Raw genomic sequence first — 14,441 nt, 5'->3', positions numbered from 1 at the left:
ATAACTTTTAGGGCCACTGGTGTATTTTCATACACTATGTACTAAGGCCTATCTGGAATGTTAAATTTGCCTTTTGGGGATTTGCCAGTTTTACCATGTTTTAGGGATCAGAGTACATTCAGCAGGGACTGGACAGCTTGATCCCAGTGTGCAGGCCCCAATTAAGAATTTGTGGTGAAGAAATCAGTCAAAGAATTTGATACATTTCTGTTTAGATTGGGGACATTGTACTTTGGATATGCTTCATGGTGAATGATTGATTTTTACAAACCCTAGTTATTCTTTAGTGCTACTTAGAGAGGTATTTACCTTCTCCTAAGCCACAGTGCCTTGGCAAGGAGAGCCTTGTGTTTATATTTACTTCAGGCTGATTTTAATTTGAAAAACAATTTCCGAGCCTTATTTGACCTCCATCGTCCTTTCATTTTTCTCATGGGGTATAAATAATCTAACTACCATTTATTGCATCTCCTCTTAGATGCTTTATAAATGTTGATGAGAAAATTGGCATCAATTGTCATTTCAGCAGTATTGTTGTCATTGTGGAAAGATTACGTGGGTTAATTAGGAAGGGGCGACTGGAGCTCATGCGCACCACACACTTTTGCTCTGCACTCACAAGCCTTTTTATATAGTAGATAAATCAGCACTGCACTATGTGGTGAAAAGTGTGTTTTGTGTACTTAGAGAACAAGTAAGTTAGAGAGTGGATTTTGGCAAAGAACTATGACAGTCAGAAATAATGCTGGCAGAGCAAAGGAAGAGTTAGGTTGAGAGCCTAGGGTTTCTTGATAAAAATGTGTTGGGGCCATATGTATGAAGCCAATTTGTGATTGCAAATTCCGAAATTCACAGAATTACAGTGTTTGTGATCGCAAATTAGCAGTGTGCAATGTAGCACACAAAAACTCCCTCGCAAAATAGGGAATCGCAAATTTTGCGATTCCCTATCTTGAGATTGCATTTAAGGAACCGGAAATTGCGATTCCTTAAATGCAATGTAGAAGCACAATAGAAAGTGCAATTTGACCTAAAGGAATCACAATATACCACCAACTTCAAGTTGGTGGTAAATTGGAATTTAACTTAAAAATGCACATTTTTGAAAGTGCCAAGTGGCGCACATACATGCCCTTAGGGCATAAGATTCTTCATGCCTGCTCCTCTCACAAGAAGGCACACTTTTTTGTTGTTTAAGCTACCTTAGTTGGGGGACCAAGAGTGCTCCTTCATCCTTTTCCCTCTTTCTCTTGTTGATAATTAGTACCTAATTAAATGTACCTCCTATCTGGAGTATCCCACAGACTACTCACACATATAAATTAATTTGAAATTTCCTAAACTGTGGTTGGCATTAACTTATTTAAAACCATGTTTGGGATAAATGAAAGTACGGTCAATGACAATAAGTCGGGGAGGGGAAATTCCTGTATATGAAAAACAATTCCAACTTGTAAGGAATCAATGAGACTTTGAGACATACTGTTTGGTATGACCATTATACCTAAGTAAATATAAACAGATTTTCATAAAAGATTTGAATTAGATTGAAATGTCCAAAAAACGGGCCAGGCTCGACCAAAGCAAGATTTATCAGCATTATTATCTTGTGAATTCAATCTAAAAAATAATTTTAAAAAAGTCCCAGTACCTGCACAGTATATAAAGAATGTAAATAGTATTTAAATATGTGATATTTTGTGACATGTGGTATGGTAATGTTTTATAGTTTGTACGGTAACTAGATTGATAAGCAAGAATTCAAAAACAAAAACATAAATACTCTGGGCAGCACTTCAGTCCATTGTTTTGGTTTTACTTAGTGTGACACTCCTTACAGATACCAACATTTTGCAAATGAGCCTTTGTCTTGCATCAATAGGAACTGGTCAGCCCTAATGGCCAGGTCATTGTGCTCTGTGAAAGTGGAGAAAAGCAACCTCTGGCCGGGGTCAGCCTTGTGATATGCAGCTTGAGACCAATGAAACAATGAGGGCAGGACCCAGGATTGGACACTGCCTTCAAACCCAAAAACTAAATGGCGAAATGCTTGAATCAATCTCAGCAACAGGTAATTTATCTTGTTCACATTCAAGTCCATTATTTTGGTTTTCTCATTGTGCCACTAAAGGCAAGGCCAACCTATTCCAAATCAGACTTGTTACTGCTGTCTTAAGAGTAGTCCAACCAACAGAGACCCCTGGGAGTGGGAACAAAGACAGTTCTAAATTGTTTTTCACTTTATTTGACATCATCAGTCAGGTGTAGCTCGAGTCCTATAGCATAGGAACCATGGGAAACACATCTGGGTAAATTCAAAGAGCATACCTTCGTAATAAAGTATCTTACTTAGAAACACTAAAAGTGATGGGTGGGATTTTCAAATTATCCCGGTCTTTCATTTTTCTCACTGTGGCACTCCAGATAGGGCTCAACCTTATGCACATCCTCCTTGGTCCATCTCTGAATGGAGTAGTCTAGCCTGGATTGCTGAGCCGCATCTCCTCTGAACAAGAGCAAAATCAACCTAGACTGGTTTTAGCCCAGTTGGATCTAATTGGTGTGTTGCAGCAAGAGTTCTCGAGCTCAAAAAGAACAGCACCCATGCCCGAGCATGCCCTTCATATTAGGCATTGCAGTGTGAACAAAATGACAGGCTGTTGGGTTAGCCTCGTCCACTTTTAAATACTCTGACTTACATTCCACTCCAACATTTTTGTTGCTCACTTTGCCCCTGCAGGCTAATACAAATTGTATGCAATTCATCACCAATGGGAGCAATCTAGATTGAACTTCTAGTGACAGAAAATCAATTTTACAGATGAGACAGCTTCATTTACTCATACACTGGGATTTTAGTTTGCCCAAATGTACCTTGAGTGTTTCTCAGTTCTTCAACACTTTCTCAGTACACCTACTTGGACCTCTATTAAAAGCAAGCCAAAATGCTGATGCATGCTGAAAATGCTCTAAGAATAATCAAAAAGAGGATGTTTCAAGGGGTTAAAAGAAAGCTTCCATATGTCCCACACAGTGGTAATGGCAGTGTTAGAAAAAGACAAGAAAACAATCCTGAGTGTCACACATTTGGAATCTGGCACAATCCACTTGTTAGGCTTGAAAACCCCATTCTTCTTATGCATTTGTTCAGTGTTATATTAGATTAGCAGTGTGCGGATAAATTAGACACCATTTGTATCCAAGTTATGCAGCCCACTGAGTTATCCCTACAATGTGCGAGCTTCAGTTATCGAGTGTGACTCCATTTTGTATTTCGCAATCCCAATTAGGCTGTGTCTGAACTAGGCCCCATTATTCGTCTTGCTTGCTGCTGCCGAATGCTGTATTTAGTTATTATTTTCTTTCCTGTTCAAGGTTGCCTTCTGACTAACTTATGAATAGGCCATTCTACCCTTGCATACTTATCCGTGTGTGTAGCTCTGCTCCCGCGTTAGGAGACGCTGAGACCCAGCACGGCAACTTTGAGACTGTGATAGTGTGTACCCATCTCGCAGGTGGTAGCCCATCCTTCTGTGCCTCCTTTGTTCATGTTCTGCCTAAGCCGGTAACTTTCCACTGTGGGCGTGGCAGGAGGTTCTTGGGAGGAATGGTTATGCATTGCAGAGTGTTGGGGGGTCATTCCCTTGGCAGAAATCTTAGGGTGCAGGCCAGATTGGACTCCACTGCAGAGTATTGCTAACAAACAACTGTTTGTATTCTCTACTGTCTGACCGACTCTTCATTTGGTAGAAGACGAGTAGGAGGTTGTAAATAACCCGGGTGGCCTCTATGGGCCTCTTCCTTCACACTGACTAGGATTTAAGGTTGGTGTAAATTAGTGCTATGTAAAATGCAGAATGTCTTACTGATGCTGTTTAATTGATTTATTTGGTCTTCAATGATTTAAAATCCCAGTAGGGACTGTGAATGAAGACATTTGGAACATTCACATACTGAAAAATGTACAGACTTATAGAGATTTGACTTCAGACGAGTGTGGTGGAATCCAACTTATTTACACTTATGTGAGCATGAATCTTGAAGATAATGGTAAAGGATAGAAGTCCCATAAATGAGAACAGGAAATGTACTCGCAAGTCTCAAAATGTTTTATTACATTTCAATCTGACTGTATTTGTGAGTACAGAGTTTTTATCTCTGAGGACATGTGGAGCTTTTTCAATGTCACTGATGCACTTCCCAGTCACTTCTGGGTGACGAAGGTTCAGGGAATAGCACAGTGAATATTCCTTTGCAATTGATAGTCTGCAATGAGACTGACATTTGATAAATGTTTGCAAAATGTATCACAGTTGCTCTTGATGGAAAGGATCTGTTAGAGTTACTCTTGAAGACTGGGATCTATTTGATGTGTGTCTGCAAGTGATTCATTAAAGATTTCTATTTCATGCTCCAGCATCTTAGGTGACATTGGTTCTTACTCTTTCAATAGTCAGATTTTCTTCATTTGTATTGTTATTGATTTGAATGATATAATAGAAATCTTGCCTGATAATACATGAACAACATAAAACATAAAGACTGTGTACTTGTGAATCTAAAAAATAAATTGCAGAATTTCCTAGAAGAATTGTCCTCTTCGGGTGGATTTCCGATTCAAATATTGCTCAAGGAACATGATAAACAGTTTTGCAGCTAGTACAGAGCCTTGAGGGACATCTTCACTAAATGTTATCAGTTTGAGAGGGAAGGAGAACATCATCTCAAGACTTAAAAAGCAATTCTGTATTCCAGAGCTATTATAAACTTCTGGTGATTGAGCAGAATTAGAAGGCTTGACTATCCCATATCGAGAATATCATAAACATCATCAGGTTTATTTAGATTAGCAGTTTCTGCATTGAAGTGAGTGCAAAAGCTTGGTAGTCTGAAACAATTCATCAATGTGAGCACTAGGAAAATGTTTGCAGTTCGCAATTTATGAGTCATAGTTTTCTGCAAATTAGTGTTGGGGTTTAATGTAGCTGCCCCTACCCTTCATGAGCCTCTGTACTGGTGAACAGAGTGATATGTGTCATAAGACACAGAAATGTGGTAAGGGAAAGGGAGAAAGAGAGAAACCCATGACTGACGCTCACTCTCCAGGAATACATCTGCTACTAGCCACAGCACCACTCTGCATTGATGGCATGAAACTTAGATAGTTCTTACCAGCAGTACGACACAAGGCAGTAGATCAGTATAAATACAAGCTAGATGTAAAACACAGGTAACAGCTGAGATGAGTCCTACTGGTTTCAACACTGGATAATGCTATGATGAGCCCAGAGGAACTCAGCACGCTACAGGACACGTACAGGTAAGAATGTACCCCCTTGCGCTGCAGATGCGTCACTTTTAATATGGGAAAAAGTGACATATCTGTGGCGCAGGGCTTGTCAATAAGCCCGAAAGAGTACAAAAGATAAACAATTGAGAGTTCACGGATAAAGAGGATATCTGAAGAAGGGACCAAGGGAACTGAGAGGGAGAAAGCAGCAAACAGTGTGTGATATCTGGCTAAGGAAGATTGTGATGCAATTAGTTCCATGGAACAGAGAACATTGAATGTGGAATACTATTTATGTAAGGCAGCAGCATCTCTAGTGTGTTCTTTCAACACGTTACACAGGCGGAGAGCAAGGGATTCGGAGGAAAGGTGACCTCAACCTCAAGAGGAAAGCAACTTGCAGTGTGACTGAATGCAGGAACAGCATCAGAGAAACATTGACAGATCTGCTATGGTGGAGTTACTAGCAAAACTACTAGAACCGTGTTGGGTTCCATGTAAACGGGAGGTTTATCTGCAAGAGCACAGGCGCAAGTGGCAATGAGTGAGGGCAAGACATGAGCGTGGCTGCAGTGAAGTCAGTGGGTGGAGCAGAGAGGTCGGTGTGTGTCTCACCAAAGTGTAGTGTGGGCCAATCAGAGGACCCAGTGTGCGTTTTGCTGCAGCCCTCTCGGAGTCAAACTGGGGAGTGCAGGCATACATGTGGTACGTGGCGCCATTTTAGATTGGGACCCGCACAGTGATATGCAGATCAAAAGAGGAAGGTGGATATAATTAAAAGCGTACTGCCAACAATAGAATTAGTCCTGTTTATTTTTCTGGGGCATATCCTGCAGCGGTGATAGGCACACTTGTGTCCATACTGGTGACAGGCACACCTGAAAAATATAATTGTCATAATATACTGTAGTGACAGGAGTCATTCCATGTCTCCTTTCATGTTGTGACAGCTATCTTCAGCGGTGATAGGCACACCTGTGTCTCCTACGGTATAGGCACACCTAAACATAGTTTAAATTAAACAGTGTTTTTTTTAAATATAACAAAGATTGATAAGCACTTTCTACAATGTTTATGAGCGTTATAGTGCACATCTGCAGTGGTGGTATGACTAGGGATTCGAAGTGATATAGCTAATGTGTAAATCAACACAAAAATGCAGAATGTGACACCACCACCATTCTTCTTAAGCAGTCCAGGAGAACCGGCAATACAAATGGCAAAAAAGCTTTGGACAATATGCAAGGGTATGTGGAACTAATTTAAGTGCTGAACAGAAGTATTCCTTGGTAATGCACTGTCTGAGAGGTGAGGGACAGAAATTGGCAGAAAATCATCCAGACCTAAATGTGGAAGAACAAAGAGGGTTAAATGAGTTTGAAACCTGCATTGTACAACATGATCTTCATCATTTGCCAAGAGTCAGTATCATCATGGAAATATATTATTTTGAGTTACGAGAAAAGGATAGCAATGAGGCAGTTGAAGATTATATAACCAGTCTTAGGAGGCCTGCATGCACGTGTAAGTTTAGGGGGTCCAATGAGGAACATATAGGAGATCAATTTGTTTTGAGGTGCAGAGATGACAAAATAAGAGAAGAATTGTGGCTGAAAGATGAACCACCATTAGAAGAAGTAATATCAGTAGCAAAAAGGGTTGAGCATATGTTTAACTGAACTGAAAGGTGAAAAAGTCAATCTCATTCTAGCTTAGAAAAGAATGAAGAAAATGTATGTGTTATAAAAAGTGATAAGGAGACACCTAAAGAAGTAGTGAAAGAGGATCTGGTAAAACAAACGATTGAATGTTTTCATTGTGGGATGAGTGGCCATAAAGAAAATTCAAGAGTATGCCCAGCTTTGAGTGTAATTTGTCATGGGTGTGGGAAGAAAGGACATTTTCTAAAATGTTGTAGGAATAAGCAAAGGAGAGAACAGAACAACTGGTGTAGTGAATAGTGATGGATGTGCGTCCTGGTGGGTAAGGAGGACAACTTATCCTTATTCTGGAATGCTTTAATGCATGTATTAATTTGTTAAAGAAATTAATGGGTGAGAAAATTTATGTAAGAGAGGAGATGATTTGTTTGGTTGGCCACATCAACGATTGTTGAAGTTATGTTGAATCCTAATGCAGAGCCTCAAGTGCAAGTACAAGAGGTTGAAGCAAAATTTTGTGACTTGGCATCCGAATTCCTTTCAATGTTCAAAGAGAGTTTGGGAAGCTTGAAGAGCTATAATTAGTGCATACAACTAAAGAAAGGAGTAGTGCCATAAATGGCTAAAGTAAGAAGAATTCCTGTTAAATTACATGGTAAAGTTGAACAGGAATTAGAGAAGCTCATAAGTCAATAATTCATGACACCAGTGGAAGCCACAGAATGGTTGGTTTAACTTTTTGTGGCCAAAAAGGCTAGTGGCGATATCAGATTATGCGTGGACCTCAGAGCATAAAATAAAGAAGTGGTTGTAGATATATTTCCACTACCAAATATAGATGAGATAGTTTCATCTTTAGCAGGGGCAAACTTCTTCACTACCCTTTATCTCACTCAGGCATATCATCAAGTGCAATTGACAGAGAGTTCACAATAGTTAACAGCATTTATAAATCCCAGGGGTGCATTCAAGTTTAAGCGGATGCAATTTTGATTGGTGTCAGCAGCCTCTGTTTTTCAGAGAGTAATGGCTTTGATTGTCAAAGGAGTGAAAGGTTTTAAGTGTTATCTGGATGATCTACTGATATTTGGTGAGTCACAAGCAGAGCATGATGCAAGGGTAAGGATGATATTAGAGAAGTTACGAAATGCAGGTTTGGCATTAAAGAAAGTAAAGTGTAAATTTTCTGTTCAATAATGTAATTATTGAGGACATCTGATCACTGGAGGAGGTGTTGCACCAAAGAAGGAAACAGTAGATACTATTATGACCCTAGAAACACCATGTGCAAAAGAAGAGGTTGTTTCATTTCTGGGTATGGTGGAAATTATGGGCAGAATATATAAATTTGCCAATTTATTAGAGTTCTCTTCTCTTGAGAATCGATTAGATTAATACAGGAGAAGAAGTACACACAAAAGTACTACTGCAGCCGACCTTAATGACTCTGTTAAATAATATATATTTTATTAAAATGAATAAAAATTAAAATTAAAGTGATATTAATCTTGTGTAAATTCTGTAGGGTAAATTGTTATTTAGTTAAATAAGCTCATCATTTGGAAAATATGTAATGTTGTTTACTAATTCAAAATATAGATATGTTCTATCTAGAGGGTAGAAGTGTGCTATCTGGCCAAGGAAGGTTGTGATGTAATTAGTTCCATGGAACAGAGAACATGGAATGTGGAATACTATTCATGTAAGGCAGCGGCAGTTGCCTGTGGGATGCGATGGATAACGTGCTTTGTTTAATGTCACTCAGATCGTCATCAATGTGTGGTGTGTGTCCTTTAAACACGTTACATAGTGGAGGAAGAAAAATGGGTAAAAAATATAGCAAGGATTGGAAACTTGAATGCAGCCACACAACTTGTTGCCATGCACAGAGCTACAGGCCCTGGGATCTTAATTGATGTTCTACCCAAAGTAGGTTTGAGTGAAATTTTAATTACACTGGAGTAACTGGCACAATTTTGGTAATTTAGCACAAAAACACTTAAAGACATGTTTATATATCGCACCATTATGCCACATTGCATAGTTTCAGGGAGAATTGTAACGCCAGATGTACTGTTTGGGTAATTTTATAACCTGTTCGTGAAAATCCAAATCCAAACGTAAATGGCAGGGTTGTGAAGGCAAGCAGAAGTTCCTTCAAAATGGATAGTCAAAAAACATTACTGATAGGTTTTCTATTTCTGGGGTCTCACATAATACCTTTCTGGCTGCGAAATCAAAGTCTACAGGAATGGGCCTTTTCAAGTTATTTAATGCACAAGGAAGGAGGGATGTTTATTTGCTGGTAAATATGTATATTGCTAGTGTGGTTTTGTTTGCTTCATATGGAATAGAAACATTTTTTTGTTTACTTCCATCTCTAGTATTGAAGAAGTTCTATGGAAGCGCTACCTTGATGTAAGTTCTTGCAGCTCTAGCAAAATGATTAGTAGTTTGCTAATAAAAAAGTAATGTTGTGTGAACTTACTAGGGACAATAATACACCTTCAGAACTGTATATTCTTATTGTTTACTTCAGTTTGCCATAAATAATGATGGTTTGTTATCAAGCAAATCTAGTAGCCCACTAAAGTGTAATTTAGAAAAGCATGCTAAAAATCCAAATCTCAACCTTGATCCACAATATTGTTCAGAAATAAAATGAGAACAGCTGAGATGTATGTTAATATGAAGTGGTGAGATGCAATTCTATATAACCCATTTACCGCGGCTGTTCTAAGGAGTGGGCGGGACGCGTCGGCCGTTGGACGTTCCCAGCACGAGCCAGGTAGTGCTCTTGACGGCCAACGGCTGACGGGAGCACCGCAGGGGTTAAAGGCTGGCTTATGACCTCTTGTGCATGGATTTCATACCAAATTTAGATTTAACCAGATCTCGTTGAGGGATAACCTGTGGATTCAGAAAGATGGGGTTTCTTGTCATCCATGCTGCCAATATTGTGGAGCTGACAAACATGATCTGAATCATGTACTTCTTTTCTGTCCTGGCCTCTTTAAATTGCAGAAAAAAATTGTATTCTGTGTTTTCAAGGTACTCTTTAGCAATGCACGAAGAAGAGCTATACATTTTTAAACCCTACCTCTTTGAATATTTGTCCATCAGTTAATAAGGTTTGTAGGAGCTTTGTTAATATTATTGATGCATATATATCCATTATAATGTAGTTCTTTGTTCTCATCTTGCGTGATATGGTTTTACTCACATTTTTCAATAACTTTGTTTATTTATTATTGATTCTTTTGGTTTAAGTGTAATATGTAGATGCAGCTTAACGATTAAATAAAGAAATAGCTGTCATGTGTTCTCGTCCATCTCAGCCTTTACTGTCCCATTTTCCAGCTCTTCCAGCCTCTGCATGTCCATCCCCCAACCTGATTCCTCAAAATTAGCCATACAGTGGGGAAAGGTCACACATGTTCCTCCTGAAATGTGTATTTTTCATTTTATTCTGGTTGTAAGTATTTTTATGGTGTAGTTTTAGCTTCTTGAATCTGCAAGGTGTTTTGCATAAATCACAAAGAGAGTAGCAGTAAACAAAATATAAGCTATTACAGAGAGAAAATGGTCTGTTAAGTGCTTTGTGGTTAAGAAGTCTAAGGTACAAGCAATTAAAAATCAAAACTTCGGACATGGAAAGGAGCAATAGAGAATCAATACCTCATACATAGGAACGATTTCCAGGCAGTAGTTCAGGGCATTCCAGTTCTCTGGTTTTGAGTCGAAAATATTACTAGAATTTGAGCATTTTTAATTCCTTACTGGATTTCTAGAGGGAAGGTGAAATTCGGAGAATCAAGAGGAGATTACTTCAAAGCCTAGTGGCACAGAAAGAAAACACCTGTCTGCTAATTTTTGCAGTCCCTTTAATTTCAGTGTGTAGTCCATCTTCTAGCAATTTGGTAACATGATAATTCGACTTTTCTTTACAGATGTGCATGGGATATTGTTAGTAATTGAGGTGTCTAGTTGGCAGAGTGTACACCCTGTCAAAGCTGGAGCCAAAATCCTAGTCTGGGTAAGTAAGAGACACACCCTATATTTACCTGTGCTCACCCTCTGGTGGCTTAGCACAGAGCAGTCAGGTTTAACATAAGAAGCAATGTGTAAAATATGTGTCACATATTAATCACAGTAACTCGGTGAAAACCCTACAAACGACTCCACAGCAGTTTAGGGCATGAGAGAACATGTATCTGAGTAAAACAAGACCATAATGACAAATATCCAATCAGTAGAAGTCAAGTTATACATTTAAAGATTAAATCCAGAAACAATGCTTAGAAATCAGCAGCTCTCAAAGGTTACTTGAGTTCATGCTTCACCGGGGTAAAGCTAAAGTACAGGCCAATGTGATGGAGGGCAGGCCGGCTGCAGGACCCACGAAGTGCCCACTGAAAAAGTACGGAGCAAGCGTCAGCGTTGAAGATTCCCTGCGTCGGTTTTGATTCATATAGTCGAGTTGATGCGTCAGAGTTGAGCCTTCCAGTCAGTGTTGAATGGTCAGTGCTGCATCGGAGTTGAGCCTTACAGCTGCATCTTCTGATAGGCACTGTGGGGCTCTAAAGGGGTTAAATAGACATTTGATTCCCATACCCTAACAGACTGTAAAGTTTTAAATACTCCCCCAGTTCCTGCGACGCTGGTGCCCGAGAAACTCCAAACGGTCAAAGTTCATACAAGTGGGCATCCCGACCCAGCCCCTCAGAAGATTCCTATGGTGATCTCTTCTTGGAATATAGCGGGTTTGGAGTCTAAGGCTGTTTCTGCCGATTGGTCGCTCTTTATTGAAGGTGTTGATGTTTGGGCATTCCAAGAAACATGGTCAATTGAACCTGTGTTTCATGCTGGTTATTTAAGTTTCACAAAACCGGCGATTAGGAGCCAAAGGGGGGGATCAGTGGTGGATTAACTTGCTGGGTAAGGCAACTTGAGGGGATCATTGCACAGGAAGTCTATTTTGATAGTCCAGATGTCCAGATTATTAGACTCAAATCATCTAAAGGACTTGACTTATTATTGTTTAACGTTTATGCAAGGGGTCACCCGGGTGGTAAGTGTTCACAGGTAATTGCTGCCCTGGAGTCTTTCTTAGCAGAAGGAACTCACAATGCAAACATAATAATAGCAGGTGATTTTAATTCTTGCTTTGAGCCCCTGGATATGGAAGATGGTAGCCTCAGCGATGAGGTGGATGAGCATTGGGGTGTGCCTGAACTGGTCCTCCAGCCTATTAAGAAATGGACGGAGGCTGCCCTTCAACTCAAAGGGCTGTGTCTGGAATGGGGTCTTAGGGCAGTTAATGGCAGGACAGTGTCCGACATGCAGGGTGTGGCGACTTTCGACAAGGGGCGCTTCAAAAGTCGCATCGATTATATTTTAGTAAGTGTGGAGCTGTTGCCATTTGTTTTAGACATGGAAGTCCAAAGTCTCCCCGAAAGTGACCACAATCCGCTGGTCCTCACTTGGAATGAAAGGAGCTTCTGTACTAAACCTTCAACGGAGGCTGCTATATGCCCCGTCCAAGTAGTCTTGGCAAATGATTTGCGTACGGTTCGGTGGGCTAAGGTAGCCCTTGATGAAAGTAAAGTGCAAGGGATTAGGACCCTAGTTTCAGGGTCTTTAAAGGTGCTAAATTAATGTGGTAATCAAGAGGATATTAATGTTAATCTCCCTAGGAACCACAATGATCTCTTTACTGGACTGAAGACATTTTTTATTAATAGCAAGCCAATTAGGAAGAGTCCCATATACAAACCTAATACATGGTACAATGAATCATGAAGGTCTGCCCACAAGGTTTTAATAGAAGCCATTAAATTGAGGAATTATAGTTCCATTAAACAGTCTCGAACTGCTTACAAATCTACTCTTCATAAGGCAAAGAGAGATTGGGACGAGGGGCGCTGGCAGGATCTGCTGGTAGCATGTAAAGGCAGGAATATGACCCAGTTCTGGGAGTTGATAAAATGGGGAAATGGGCAAAGGACTAATATCCCTAACAATAATGTGGAGCCGCAGCAGTGGGTTGCCTATTTTGAATCACAATTTAAGAGGGGCAGTCGTAGTGAGGCTCCAGCCCCGCATATTACCTTAGATACAACTTTGATATTTAATACTAAAGAGGTCGAGGTGGTCTTAAAAACCATTCCAAATGGCAAGGCTTGTATACCAGCTGACTTGTTTAAGCAAGACCCTGACCTTTGGATTCCTTACATTACGAATCTAACCAATGCGATAGCAGGGGTGCTCTAATTCCAGCGTCTTGGTGCAGCGCGGAAATGATTCCAATTTATAAGAAGGGCGATCGTTCCGCGCCGGCCAATTATAGGCCTATAAGCCTCATTGATGCTTTGCAGAAAATTGTAGCAAGAGTTACACTAGGTAAGTTTCAGTCTTGGATGCTCGAAGAGAACATCCTTACCCTGTTGCAGGCCGGGTTCCGGGCCCATATAGGGACCCTGGATCAAGCCTTCAGATTTGTTCTGTTATATTGGAAAGAGGTTCTGTTGGGAAAAGGTATGATTTTTGCTGCCTTCGTGGATTTAAAATCTGCGTTTGACTTGGTCCCAAGATCTAAATTGTGGGATGTATTGCTTGGTTTAAGTATGCCTAAGGAATTGGTCTCTTTGGTGGTTAAGCTTCATAGTTTGAACTATGCTCAGATCCGCTGGGGGAAACCAGGGGAGGTTACTGAGAAATTTGCAGTGGAGAAGGGAGTCCGCCAAGGGTGTGTGCTGGCCCCCACTTTATTTTTGTTATTTATTAACGGGGTTGTGTGGAATTTTGACAACCATCATCTACGGAGGCGCCTTTCCTAGCTGGCCAAAGGGTCCCACTGCTTATGTTCGCAGATGATACCCTGATTCTATCCAAGATGAGACAGGGGCTACAGTCGGCTCTGACTCGTTTTGAAGAGTTCTGCAGCGATCACGATTTGGTGGTTAATGTAGAGAAGACTACGTTTATGGTTTTTCACGGGGCTAGGGCCGTAACTGCAAGAGTCTTCAAGAGCGGAATGCTCTTGGAGCAGACAAACGCCTTCACCTACTTGGGGGTACACCTTTGGCGATAGACTGAGCTGGTCGCAACAATTAGTTAATGGCGCTCAAACACTCGCAATTAGTGGGCGCATTAATTAAGGAACATATGCAGTCACATACTAAGCCTATAGCCCCTGTTGTCAAAGTGTACTCCACGAAAATAATCCCCGCAATTTTTTATGGGGCTGAGATTTGGGGAGCCAGTAATTTGTATCATCTGGCACTTGCCTAGAGCAAATTTTTAAGATCAATTGTGGGCCTCCCAAAATTTACCCCGCGTACCTCCCTCTTGTTAGACCTTGGTTGTCACGCCATAGAGGACATTGCACGATATAGAACGTTGGCCTTTTGGAGAAGGCTCTGGATAACCCCTGAATTATACTTATTTGCAAGGGGACTGATAGAAGTCAGGGGAAAGGATGGCTCTAA

The sequence above is a fragment of the Lissotriton vulgaris genome, chromosome 9 (assembly GCF_964263255.1).
Source record: "Lissotriton vulgaris chromosome 9, aLisVul1.2, whole genome shotgun sequence".
NCBI classification, from domain to species: domain Eukaryota; kingdom Metazoa; phylum Chordata; class Amphibia; order Caudata; family Salamandridae; genus Lissotriton; species Lissotriton vulgaris.
The sequence above is the reverse complement of the archived record's forward strand: the minus strand, read 5'-3'. Positions refer to the sequence as shown.